The sequence below is a fragment of the Emydura macquarii genome, unplaced genomic scaffold (assembly GCF_026122565.2).
Source record: "Emydura macquarii macquarii isolate MOO-44397 ecotype Brisbane River unplaced genomic scaffold, CSIRO-AGI_Emac_v2 contig_3328, whole genome shotgun sequence".
Taxonomy (NCBI): Eukaryota; Metazoa; Chordata; order Testudines; family Chelidae; genus Emydura; species Emydura macquarii.
This window is the reverse complement of record NW_027133465.1, coordinates 3,769,435-3,783,694: the sequence shown is the minus strand read 5'-3', so window position 1 is coordinate 3,783,694 and position 14,260 is coordinate 3,769,435. Positions and strand designations below refer to the sequence as shown.

The 14,260-nt window shown below is 48.5% G+C and overlaps 1 long non-coding RNA gene across 2 annotated transcripts; it reads left to right on the top strand.

The window, feature by feature from the left end:
- Window positions 1–3,542: 3,542 nt before the first annotated feature.
- Window positions 3,543–4,904, top strand: LOC137143510 (uncharacterized). Of its 2 annotated transcripts, none has more exons than XR_010917181.1 (2): window positions 3,543–3,729; window positions 4,529–4,904. It is a non-coding gene; the product is annotated as an uncharacterized lncRNA (long non-coding RNA). The 2 variants fall into 2 exon arrangements; XR_010917180.1 differs by lacking the exon at window positions 4,529–4,904 and adding an exon at window positions 4,325–4,498.
- The last annotated feature ends 9,356 nt before the right edge of the window (window positions 4,905–14,260 follow it).

The window sequence follows — 14,260 nt, the reverse complement described above, 5'->3', positions numbered from 1 at the left end:
CATCTGCCTGTTTCTGGTGAGGGCACTATCCTGGGGCCTGATTCTCCATTAGTCTCTTCCTGCGCTTGGGGCAGAGAGGAGGGGGTGGAAGGTGGCATTTAAGCCAGGGTTTCTCAACCGGTGAGTTGGGACCCAAAACTGGGTCGCCAGAATGTTTCCAAGGGTTGCATGGCAGCTCCTGTCCCATGGGGCTGGCTGGCAGGGCTGGATTGATGCAGGGGATTTAGGGGCTGCAGCCCAGGGCTGTGGACTAAGGGGGGGCCCTGCAAAAATAAATCCGGGCGGCTGGTGAACCGCCCGTTCAGGGAGGCTAGCCCCTTGGCCCCGCCCCTTCTGCCCAAAGCCACGCCCCTTCCAGCCCTCTCCTGTCAAAACCTCGCCCTGGACGGCCTGAGCACCAGCCAGGCTGGCCGTGTGGCCTCAATGCCGGAGCGCCCCAAGCACCCCCAGAGCCTGGGCCCCAGCCCTGTCCCAACCTACCCTGGCCATCCCGCACCCCAGGGGCCCCCCTTCCCCAGTGCCAGAGTGCCCCAGCACCAGGCATGGACCTAACCTGACCCCAGGCTGGCCAGTCCAGCCCAGAGCGCCGCCAGCCCACACTGTGCCTCGCCCCCAGGCTGGCCCGTCTGCCCCAGGCCCAGCCTGAGTGCTACCAGCCCCCGGAGCATCGCTGCACCGGCCTGTAAGGGGCCCCACAAAATCTAATAGCTCCGGGCCCACAGGAGAGTTAATCCGGCCCTGCTGGCTGAGCTCGCCTCCCTGCTCCAGACACAGCAACCTCTGGGGTCCCAGCGCCACCCAGGTTTGGCCCAGCCCTCGTGATGACTGGAGTTCGGGGAGGCCGAATTTGAGTGAGTGGTCCTGCGATCCCATGAGCCGGGTCACCACTTCACTCACACAGATTTGGTCCAGTCAGGGGGAGGAAGGGGGGAAAACCTGAGTGGCGGAAGTTGCAATGCCCGGAGGAGAGAGCCACGCCTAGCCAGCCCCACGGCACAGGAGCTGCAGGAGCCACTCTTGTGGGGTGAATTCCAGGTAGGACCCAACCTCCAGGGGGGCAGGACCTGACCAAAAATACTCCAGGACCTCCACTCCCAGGCTATTTACTGGGTTGCAACAGGCCATAAACATTTACAAATGAGTTCTGAGCCCAAAAAGATTGAGAACTGCTGATTTAAGCCATCTTTGCCCTCCTCCTTGTTTTCTAGGGCCATACCCAACCTCCCATGTTTGCAGACCACTGAGCTGACTCATCATGGAGCAGCCTCTCAGATCTGTATCTTCCCGTACATTCAAGAGCGTGTTTCAGAAAGCATTAATCTCAGAGAGGGTGAATTCTATCAGCGGATCCCCCTGAGAGAAGATGGGGAGATTGATCAGGGAGAAAAGATCACAAGCTTAGGATGCAGAGTGGGCTCCCACATGGGTGTAAAGTGGTATTTCTCCATTGACTTCAATGGTGCTATGCAGATTTACACCTGCAGAGGGGCTGGCCCATAGTTCCAGCTAAGGGACTGTTGGTTGAACGCTGACCATGTGCAACGGAGGTTCAGATCAGAAAGTCCTCCTAATCTCCCACATCTCCCTTGGGTCATTTTTTATCTGATCCCCAACTGCTAGACTTACCTGGCAAGCGGAAGAGGACCTGGAACTGCTTCCAGAGCCCACATAATTAGCTGAATTTTGAGAGCGCTCCATGGTTCTCCCCGACAAGAAGGCTGTAGGGTGAAGACTAGATAGTATTATTTACTTCCCATCTATCTGTCATCACTGTGGCTTTCTGACAACATCACAGCTTTGGTGCTGGAGGAAGACCAGTCTAGGAACTAAAATGAGACACAGCAGCATAGCGCTATCTGCCCATCTTTCCTGGCTGGTGACAGATAATATGCACAGGAGAAAGGAGGCTGAGGCGTGAAGCAGCTGGCGTCTGCGGTGGGTTTCAGTGGTTAAATCTCAGCAGTGGAATTCTCATGCAGAAGATCCACTTGACATTCTGTCCAGCCAAAGTCTGCTCATATATATAACTTCATTTGCCAAAGGGGACAGACTTCAGCGTCATCTGTCATCCCTCTTCATTAAAATACTATCCAGACCAGTGATCTGCTAACGATCAAGAGGGTGGCAATGGGTGAGTGGAACAATGAAAGGCTGCTGCAACCATGTAAGCTATCTCTGCAGTCCGTTATGAGGAAGGTATCAACGCGGGGTCACTGGGGAGACTGGAATGCCTGCAGCAATAAGCTAAAGATGATAAACATCTGCTTTCCCCAAGGCTATCTCCCTAGTGCCCCAAAGAGAGACTCCAGAACAAATGCCATTACAGCCCTTACGGGACCAGCGCTTCCAGCGGCTGGGCCAACAGTGGAGCATTGTTTCACTCGGGTAAATCTTTGATACTCACTTTGTCTGTCTCCATCAAAACAAATTAATCCTTGCCTTGTAATATCCCAGCAGGCGCCTCGGCAGGGTATGAATAAAGCCTGGATGAAGTTCACGTGGAACAGAAAAGAAAAAGTTACAACTAGGCAGACCCCCCAGGCTATGAAGGAAAATGGGGGTTTGATGGTCCCTTGACCTAAGGAGTTACCACGTGGTAGTGCAGATGGTGTGTTTGGAATAGAGGAGTCGTCTGGGTGGAAGAGTGGAAGCTCCACTGGTCTCCTTCCATTGTTTTCTCTGCCTTATATTTCTGCAAAGAGATTACTTGGTGTCTGACATTAGGAATCTAGCCTAAAATATCGTACAGATTTGGGTGATTAGTTCAAATACAAGGACTGATCCAAACATTAGACCAACATGTGAACTCAGCCTTTCAGGGGGGCACTGAAAGGGTGTGGTTAACTTAAAGGTGGAAGTGTGGGGTAGTGGTTAGAGCAAAGGTCTGCAAACCAGGGCTCCTGAGTTTCACTCTCAGCTGTGATAGGAACTTGCTATGTGACCTTGGAGGCACAGAGAGGGGAGGGTAGCATTCCCATTTCAGCAGCTGCTGATTGGGTTTAAATAAAAAACATATTTACTCTCTAGTGATGATGGGAGGCTGTAAATTAATGAATGATTGGAAAGTGCTTTGAGATTTTAGGATGAAGGATGCAATGGAAAAACAAAGCATCTGAACCCTAATCCTCTCCCTTCCCAATCCTTGATTGCTGTAGCCACTCCTCCTCCTCTTTGGCCATCCCAACTCCCAGACCTTCAGGTCATCCAAAATCTGCCTCTTCCAATGACCTTCTTCACCTGTCTCCCTCTCTCTCTTAGCTCTCCATTCCTGAGCGTCCCACTCCTAGGTCTCTCCACTACTCTTTTCTGTAGTCTCCACTTTGAACGTTTAGGACTAAATTCTGCTCTCGGTTGCTCCCGTGCAATGCTCTGAATCAGCGCAGTACTTAAGCATGTGCTTAGATTGAAGTCGATGATTTGTCCCATTGACTTCAATAGGGTTGAAGTTTGGCATGCTGTGACGGGGTGGACATGCACTGCATTGGCAACAAAAGGGTTAACCACACATTCTAGGCAGTGGAAGTCCCACCCCTCCAGACCCTACTGGGCATGCTCCAACTGCTGCCTCCATATAAAAGGGAGTAGCCCAGCTCATTCTAGGCTGACCACAGGGGAGAAAGGATGTTTGCTTGAGGCTCCAGCCTAGGAACTACTGGGGCTATTGCCCGAGGCAGCCAGAGACCTGGAGAACCAGGCAGGATCCCTGGTGTGTCCAGACTCCAACCAGAGGTAGAGTCTTGGGGGACTATGTATGCTGAGGAGCCTGGAAGCCCTGAGGACCACCGTGTTAAGAGACAGGGTAGAAAGCCATGCAGGGAGGGGGCAAACAGCTGTGACCTCTGGGAAGAGTCAGCATGTTGCAGGCGGATGCCCTGCTGACTCAGTGGTGAATAACTTGCCACTGCCAGGGCTGGGACCCAGTGCCATAAGGATGGCCCTACCCTGGCCATCAACCCCCTGGGTTGTGGCCCCCTGACTCTGGCTGCTGGGCAGCGCAGCCCTAATCCCCAGGGCAGCCAAGCAAGCACCAACTGTGGGACTGCCACACTCCCCAACCTGCCCCTCAGGGGGAGGGGATCGATGTGCCTTGCGACACACGCCCTTAAGTATCTTGCTGAATCCAAGCTTAAATCTGAAGTGACTCTGCTGACTTTGCTGGAGTTAGTTCAGGCTTACACCAGCATAACTGAGAGCAGAATTTGGCTCCTTGCTGTCATGTGAAGGCCAGAGCAGATTGCTAATATTTGACTGTGTTCACCCATCTCCTTTACTCCTTTGACAATGCCAGCCTCTGTTCCTCACTTTCCTATTTCTCTCACCCCAGGCCCAGTGCATTGACCCCGACCTGCCCAGCGTGAATTTCCACTCTCTTCTGATTGTTTAAAACACTGCTCTGAACATTCCTGCCAACAGAGCTCTTCCAGAGAGAGAGACCCACAAAAAGGGCACCCCTCCGATTATAGCAAAATTTCTCCATCTCCATTGTTAGTGTTTTGAATTAATGACTTCTGTTCATTTCTTTGGACAGTGATAATTGCACAGGGGCAGATTCTCCAAAGAGCGCCACATGCACAACTGGGGACGGAGTCTCAAAAGGGCTCAGCCTGTTGAGTGCACATTGGGTGTTGAGGACTCCTGCGAATCTGGCCAGAAGTCTCAGTGGGAGCTGCTGGTCCTGAGTGCTTGAAAATCTGGCTCGAGTGTAGGAAAGGCCATGAGAACACTGCATCAGCGCAAGTGAAACTTTACACAGATTGTCTAGTTCCCATGAATTAACTGGGAACTCATCCACATGCATGGATGATTGATGCCGACGGAGGCTAATGTCTCCAATGTGCAAAAACTACTCCAGATTTTTAAAATACAGGGCCCACTTCTGTTTCTGCTTTGTGTTTTCAACCCCATTGGCTCAAGGCTCTTGGCACTAATCGAGTAGTATTTCTAGAACTACCTTGAAATTCTCCCCTGTGCACAAAGCCAGCATGGGACTTAGGCACCACTTAAGACCTCAACCCCTCCCCAACTCTGCAGTGAGAGCAGAATTTAGGCCAAACTAAACCATGATACAGTAATGAGTTCCATGTGGGTGCACAGATCATTACAATGTCAGGGCCTATGGGAGATATCTCCAATGCACCTAGTTAATATTCTTTAATACGAGGTTTTTCACATCTTTTTAAAGACACACTTGCCTGTAAGAAACATCAGGGTCCTCAGGAAGTGCTAGGCTTGGTTGCTAATATTCCATTCAATGGATGTTGCCCTTTAAAACTCGGCGTAGTACCTGACTGGGGACTGTTTTGACTGATTTAAAGTTTTAATGGATTTCATTGTTTTACTCTGGTAACAGGGAATAAAAACAAAACAAAAAGCCTTCTACAGCAGCAGGACTGAATTTAAAATCTATTTGAAGAGGTCTAATGGAGTCTGTGGCTATTATTTTGATGGATAGGATGTAACTCCCTTTTTAATATCTTGAGGTCTCTTTTAAATAGTTCTCCCAGAATTGTCATGTGTAGACACAAATCTCGCAGGATCTAATTGTTTCATCACCTATGCTAGCATCCACCCTCCCTTTTCCACCCCTGACTAATTCCCTCTGATCAAAAAAAGGCCTCGTCTACATTAGAAATTTTGTCAACAAAAGTGTTGCCAGCAAACCGCCACCGCTGTAATTAAATCGCTGTTGCATGTCTTCACTGTCTCCTTCTGTCAGTGGAGGGCATTCACGCTATCAGCTCTTTTGTCGAGAAAGTGAGCAGTGCATTGTGGGTAGCTATCCCACTGTGCAACTGCAAGCAAGGTGCTTTGGGAAGGGTTTGCAATGCCTCACGGGACAGGCGCAGCGTCACATGATGAAGGTTTCTGAGTCCCATCCTTCCATGGGCATCCTATTAGCTTGACAGCTGCTTTTCAACTGCCCTGTCAGCCACGCTGACACTGCTAAACACAAGAAGCCCATAGAAGTGGGGGAAAGGGGGTGTGTGTGTGTGTGTGTGTGTGTGTTGGGGGGGAGGAGAGAGGGAGTATGTGTTGGGGGACAGTGAGTGTGTCTGCACTCATCCTGTCTCTTTAAGTTCAGATAACAGCGTCTGGAAGCAACCAATCCCAAGGCAGAAGCTGCTACACAGCCAGCTCATAGCTGAAGTTCTCCGTTCCCGCACCCCCCTCAGCAGAGACGGGTCTGGTGCCCCCATGGGGGGAGAGGGACACAGCCCCCACCTCCCTCCCTGGCTCTGCTCCGCACAGCAGGAGTTACACCCCACGCCTGCAGTTTAGGGCAGGCAGGCAGGACTGTGTTTGCTGTGCTGTGGAGTGAGCGCTCCACGGTGAGTTAACTTGAAAACTTCCTGGGGCTTTGAAAGGGGAGGGGCAGAGGTGGACGAGCTCAGACTACTTACCAGAGCGGAACTCACCATGGCATGCTGGGATAATCGGGAGCCTATTTTTATTAATAACCTAAGGGCAGTGTCTACATATGTGCTTTTTCGCAAAAACTTTGCCAAAAAAGGCTCCACGCCTCTTGTTTAGGTTTTATTTTGTCACCAAAACAGGTCAGTTTTGTCAACAGAAGGGTCATTGCAGTGTGTGCACCAGGATTGTTTTGTCAGCAAAAGGTGACTTTTGTTGACAAAACTCTCTAGTGTAGACCAGGCCTAAAACAAATCCACTCAGGGTAACGAGCAAACCGGTTCGTGAGTGCTACTCTCCCTGAGACACATCTAACAAGTGACTGTGGCATGACAAAACCCTCATTTATTCCATTTCCTTTGTGCTAGTGATTTAAAGGCGTCATCTCACAGAGGCTCAGCACCTGGCAGGATTGAACCCAAACCAGTTCCCTCCTTGAGTCTTTAAGCACGTCACTGATCTTACTGATTCGTGAGAGGAAGAAGCAGATGCTGAGTTTGCAGCTATTCCCTCCCTCCGCCCCTCCCCACTTTGCCTACATGTTCATCCACTAGTTATTGCGATAGACAAATTAATCCCAGGCGGGATTTTTTTGGCCTGTCTTTTAGGTCCGACTAAATGCTTACGGTGGTCTCCCAGTCTCGAAATGTATACTTACATTTGGTAGGCTTCAGCATTTGGCAAGAGTGATGAATGTTAATTTCATCAGCCGTAGCTATGATCTTCTTGGGTCTTGCCAGCTGAGATGGAATTACAAGGCCCATATCTGGATGGGAGACCTCTATGGAACACTTGTGATACACACTTGTGGTGTGCCGGTGATTCTGTAGGTGGTGCTGTGCTCCCTGAGTTGGCGCTGGACCAGTGCCCCAGAGAACTGTTCAGGGGCGCTGTGCGGCTGAAGGGATTGAATGCTTGGATGAGTGCTTGTAACGCTGCGGCTCTGTGTTTGGTGAAGATCTCGTAGTGCTACTGATAAGAACAGGGGCGCCTGAACCAAGTTTCTAGCTTAGCAGTTGGCAACTTGTTCCTCACTGCCACCAAAGCAGTTCGTTGATGGGAAGGTGAGTACAAGTGTTGTCAACTCTCATGACTTTATCCAAGTCTTGTGATGTGTTTTCTTAAAGCTCCAGCTCCTGGAGTCCTGTGATATTATAAGAATCTCAGTTTACCTCATTTTCTTTAAAAGTAATTTTCCAGCCCTTACAATTGCCGAGAAAAGCCTGGAAAATTGAATCCTAAAGGCTCAAAAACCAGAAAGCAAACCACAAGACCCCAATCTCCTAATTTTTAAGCCACTTCATGTCTTTGAACCATTTGGGGGTTGGCAACACCAGCTTGTGAGCATAAAATCCCATTAGCCAGATTGATTATCTTTAACACCTTCAGGAAAGAATCCTTCATAAGCATGTGCATGGAAGTACTCCCCTGGGCTCCGGCTAATTGTCAGCAGCCTGACTTAGAGAGCACAATATTACACACACCCCCAGGACCGAGAGCAAGGACAATTCGGAGCTGTCAGCAAGATGCCATCTGTCACATCCACCATATCTAGGACAACCTAATCTCGCTGTGACAAGCCAGGGCCCTTTTCCTGTAGAAAGGGAGGGGGTGACTATGTTAGGGTGGAAGGCGGGTCAGGGAGGTGTGACTGGAGGTTTCTGACAGCTGGGGGTGGGGTGGGAAAGAGTTTCCGCTTCCCCTGATATTTTCTATGCCTTTTGTGTAGCATATGGTAGTGTCCCTTTCATAGCTTGTAAATGCCATAGAGGCAGAAACTATTTAAAGGGCCGGATACTATTCCTATACCTACACTCTGTCTTTTTCCTTTCCTTTGTTTTCTTCTCCTTGTTTTCCTCTTCCCCCCTGCACAGCCAGGTGTCATCTTCTCCCCTTCCCTTCCTCTTACCTGCTCAGTCAGTCATTCCTCAGCATCCCCCTTCAATTGCTTCCCTTTGGTTTCCCCTTCTCCACACCCCTCCCCCCCCCACACAGATTTTCATACAGTTTAAAGCCAGAAGGGACCATTGTGATGATCTAATCCAACCGCCTACACAACAGACCCTGGCCTTTGCCACAACCCAGTGCTCCCAGGTGGTGCGTGGACGGTGAGCACACTGGACTCTGATCCTACCTGGATAGTAGCCTAGGGTGCTGGCTCTACTGAACTGCCTGGAGTTTCACTTTCGGCAGCTGTGCTTGTAGTCAGACTCTGAGTGGGGGAGAGCTGGCTGGGGGTGGGCAGGGAGCAGCACTGTGCAATATCGGAGGCCAGGGTAGCAGCATACGACAGAGCTGATTCCGGGGGTGCTTGCCTGCTCTCTCTGTCCCCAGCTGGCCAGTGGCTCCTTTAGGCAGCCCGTGGGCAGGGATTGCAGACACTGACATGCAGCTGTCAGTGACATCTCACCTGTGTGTGTGTGTGTCTGCAATCCCTGCCAACAAGGAGCAGTATTAAATCTCTGCCTGGAAGAGTTACGTCAGTCCTTCCCTGATGCTATGCCTTAATCACACAGCAGGGCTAGGATCCCACACCGTTCCTCCGATGTGCCCTCTGATATCGCCCATTGGAGATGAGGGATCAATCTGTGCTGATAAAGGCAGCTAATGTTTCCTTAAATTGACCTTTGCTTTCTGGCTCGAGATCAGAAGCCTCTGGCAGCTGATATGAACACACACACACCCTCCTCCCGCCCCAGATTTCTCCGTGGTATTGTGCAACACAAGCCCTAGCTAGGATCCAACCGCTGATAGCAATTTGCAGTCTCTCCTTGTAGCTGATCAGCTGCATCCATGTCTCTTGTCCCCCCTTCGATCTTTTGTACCTGGTCTCTTCTTCCTCCCCCCACCCCTCAATGCCCTTGTATGGTTTGTGATACACACGAAATCTCATTGAACTGTAGTGAGTCAAATGCCAAGGCTAGCTTTTATACAGGCCTGGCTAGTTTTACGACCAATCTTGCCGCATGATAAGATAAGGGAGATCGGATCTCAGGCTTTGTGATGGAAGCTGAACCCTGGTGGGGCGAGGAAGAAAAGCCCCCTACCCACATACAGCTTTGATTCTTCTCTCTGCTGTCAATGGAGTCACAGCTTGAACCTAGTGTAATTGAAGGAAGAATTAGCCCCTCTGTATATAGGGTGTGTCCCCATGGAAGCCTCAGGCATTGGCAACTACTGGAATCTGGACATTGACTTCATGGGATAGCCAGAGCTCTTATCCAGTTTGGTGATGCTGATGAGCCTGATTCCCTTCTCGGTCAATGTTTACACTGTGCAATTCCATTGGACTTCCACTGAGTTCCTCCTGATGTACACCAGGGTCAGGAAGAAGAGAGGCAGGGATTAGGCAAAATTTTCAAAGGTATTTAGGTACCTAATGATGCAAATAGGCACGTAGTGGGATTTTCAAAAGTGCCTCGGTGCCAAACTCCCACGCACATCTTTGTGCACTTAAAAACCTTTTAAATCTGGCCCTGTATTCCGTGCACTGAACAGAATGGCTCTGATTCTCCACTGCCTTCCGCCAGTGCAACTGCATTGGAATAGGTCCTTGCCTGTGTAAATAAGTGTCCTTCCAAAGAAATCAGTGGAGCTAAGCTAATTAGCATTAGTCAAAGATCTGGCCAGCTGAGGCTATGCCAGTTTAAAACCCATGTACTGCAGTGAAGAATCAAGGCCATTTGATATTACTGGGCTTTCAGGACCAGTGTTTTCTGGTCTGGGGAACAATGTACCTTGAGTTGGGAACAATGTACCATGTTTAGCACCGACTCATCCAGAGCATGCATCATTGCTGGAAGAGAGACTCTATTAATTTGATGTGCAAGGATGTGTCTGGTAAACTGCCAGTTATTCCTTTACTTACTGAAAAGGTAGACAGAGAACAGATCCCTACCTGAGACCTGGAGTTTAAAGTACTTTAGTGAGAAATAACCCAAGCAAATATCCTTCCCCTTATCTTCCACTTCCTCACAGCCCATTTTTTAAACACTGAATCCTGTGTAGTTCATAGGCGGAGTGATTTCAAGAAATCAATGCTGTATCTCCAAACTGATGTGCTCGCTGAGCACAGCACAATTTTGCCACCAGGCCTCTTGAGGATTCAGTTGTTCTTTATTGTATTTTGTCTTGAGTTATTGTTTCGCAACAAATGAAGGAGGGGGCAACTAGTGAAAGGAAGCTTAGATGTGAAGGCCGTGGCTTGAGATACTGGACTGGAAGGAAATTCCATGCATGGGACAGAAAATTGTCAACATGAATGTCTCATGTGGATGATTGCATGGGGGCCAGGAATGCAGTTGAAAGCCTGAGATATTAGTACAGTATGAACCAACTTGATTTCTACAGAGGTTGCACTGACTGTCTTCTGAGCCCTAGCACAGCATCTAATGCCTCAGTCTGTCTCTACAGCACTCTGTGGCTATTGGAAGGTTATATAATTATCCATGGCATTGATTTTTGCATTGTGAGTGTTCATTGATTCTAAGTCCAGAAGGGCTCATCTGTTCTGACCTCCTGGCTTTGTGTTCACATGTATTTTTGGTACATATTCAACCTATATTTCCCTTTGAACCAACAGGAGACCACAGAGCATAGCTCGACACAATCATCATTATTAGGATCCCACGTTTAGGTGTATTGGCACCTCAATATTTGTCTGCTGGTTTAGTGTTTGCGTCTCTCCTTTGAATCAAGTGACTTTGTGGTTGGAGCGGAGGCGCAGCAGAAAACATGAGCAGAGTATTCCGTGGTGTAGTGGTTGGCATCAATGAGCAAGAAGGGAAATGACAAAGCCAGGCTGGCCCGTTCAATCTGCAAGCACAGCAAATCTAGCTCAGCATGCATCTTCTGGTTGCCTATGGGGCCGGTTCTGATCGTTGATACAAATGTCTGATGATCCTGCCGTAGAATCAGGTGGGAGTCAAGTTGGTCAACAACCACAATCAGCAGGTTGGGCAAAAATGTGCTCCTCCTGCCATGAGGTTAAAGTAGTGATCAGTCCCTCCTTTTTTAGCTATCCCAGAGTAGTGCATGAGAACAGATGAATGCAAGATTGAACTCAAAAGCCAGATTCTGATCTCTGGTCTTGTCTACATGGGGACAGTCAGGAAAAATGAATCCTGGGAGTATTAAGCTACGGCAAAGCATGACCACTTCTCTTTTGCAAAAGAGCATCCACACTGGGGTTTAATGCACTTTAATTTATGCTCTTTAACCTTACAGTTTCAGTTAATTCTTATTAACTTTCCTGCATGTCCCCATGAAGACGAGCCCTCAGTTAGACCAGTATCAGTCAGCTGTAATGCACCGAAGCCATCAGAGGGACTCTGGATTTAAACCTTTCTTTATATTCCAGTAGTGCCAAGATGCCCTATCTAAGGTCAGAGTCTCATGCTAGGTGCTGTACATACACATAAGGAAGAGCTCCTTCTAAAGTGATGAGTGACAAAGGGTAGGAGAAAGGAGGGATTATCATCCTCATTATCAGATAAGGAATTGATGCATAAAGATTGAGACTTGTCCAAGGTCACGTATGTAGCAGAGCCAGGATCTGAACCTAGACTGTGTGAGTCCCAAGGCCGTACTTTAACCCCAAGGACAGTCTTCCATCTTGCCACTTCTCATTATGACTCCCTTTTGCCACCTCAATCAAGTCTTCTCCTTTCTTGGAATTTACACTATCTAAACCAGTGGTTCCCAACCCATGGGCCAAAAGTGGCCCATGGGGTCTTTCAAAGTGGCCCGCTGCTCCCCTCCCATTGGCTGCAGAAGGCTGCTTAAGGACCCAAGTGGAGCGTGTTGCCACAGGGCTACAAGACTGATGCAGGCTCCTTTCTGCAGCCAAGGAGACAGGAGGTCAGCTCTTCCCTGCCCCTGGCTTTAGCAGGGAGCACTGCAAAGCACTCTGCCTGGGTCCCTAGGCACTGGGGTCCCTGCTGGCGCCAGGGGGCAGGGAGCTCAGCACTCCCCTCCCCCAGCTCCAGCAGAGAGCAAAGCACTTTGCCTCGGGTCCATGTTGGAGAAGGGAGCACTGATCTCCTGGCTCCAGAAGGGAGCCACTGCCTTGGGATCCAGGTAGAGTGCATGGGGCTACAGGACGCATGTGGTTTCCCTGCTGCAGCCAGGGGGAGGGAAGATCAGTGAGGAGACAGCCTCTTCGCTGAATTCCTTCTGTCTGGCTGCATAGGGGGGGTGCTGCTGGTGGAGGCTGGTGGCCCTTCAGGGTTGTAAAAATGATATCTCTGGCCCTTGAGCCAAAAAGGTTGGGAACCACCAATCTAAACCCTAGCACATCTCAATATAGACCTTGTCATGCTGTCCCGGAGTGGCTCACAACCACCAACCTCAGAAGCAGGGCAAAACCCCCCAACTGGTTCTATGTTCTATAATTAGATTTCAGCGACCCAGTAACCAGTGTGAGCTCTTAAAGCACCACAGCAGTCTTAGCATGGAGTCACAAACAATCCCCTTGGGCATTCCAGTCTGCCACTGAGGCAAGCTGGACTATGTGATTGTTGGCCACTTTACACCAAAAACCACAACAATATTCAGGCTACTCCAGTCCCCCAGGACCAGTCACTTACCCCAGATTATTTGTACTCAGATCACAAACCAAAGACAACATTCCTAGCCATTCCTGTTCAACATATTCATAAATGATCTGGAAAAAGGGGTAAACAGTGAAATGGCAAAATTTGCAGATGATACAAAACTATTCAAGATAGTTAAGTCCAAAGCAGACTGCAAAGAGTTACAAAGGGATCTCACAAACCTGGGTGACCGGGTAACAAAATGGCAGATGAAATTCAATGTTGATAAATGCAAAGTAATGCACATTGGAAAACATCATCCTAACTATACATATAAAATGGTGGGCTCTAAATTAGCTGTTACCACTCAAGAAAGAGACCTTGGAGTCATTGTGGATAGTTCTCTGAAAACATTCACTCAATGTGCAGTGAAAAAAATCAAACAGAACGTTGGGAATCAATAGGAAAGGAATAAATAATAAGACAGAAAATAACATATTGCCTCTTTATAAATCCATGGTACTCCCACATCTTGAATACTGCATGCAGATCTGGTCACCCCATCTCAAAAAATATCTATTGGAATTGGAAAAGGGACAGAAAAGGGCAACAAAAATGATTAAGGGTATGGAAAAGCTTCCATATGAGGAGAGATTAATAAGACTGGGACTCTTTTTAGCTTGGAAGAGATAACTAAAGGGGGTTATGACAGAGGTCTATAAAATCTTGACTGGTGTGGAGAAGTAAATGAAGTGTTATTTACTCCTTCTCATAACAGAAGAACTAGAGTTCACCAAATGAAATGAATAGGCAGTAGGTTTAAAACGAACAAAAGGAAGTATTTCTTCACACAATGCACAGTCAATCTGTGGAATTCCTTGAAAGCGAAGACTATAACAGGGTTCAAAAAAGAACTAGATAAATTCATGGAGGGTAGGTAGCCAGAATAGGCTGGAACTGCTGTTTGCCAGAAGCTGGGAATGGATGACAGGATGGATCACTTAATGATTACTTGTTCTGTTAATTCCCTCTGAAGCACCTGGCATTGGCCACTGTCAGAAGACAGGATACTGGGCTAGATGAACTATTGGTCTGACCCAGTATGGCCATTCTAATGTTCCTGTGGTAAACTAAGTAAAGATTTATTAACCAAGAAAAAGAAATGAGTTCCTTACAAGGTTAAAACAGGAAACATACACACGAGTTACAATCTTAGATTTAAAAAGGTCATATGGAGTTGTTTATTACAGAAACTTATATGTTCTTTAGGGCTGACCCAGGCCAACCAACATGGGCATCTCTTACTTATGTTTTAG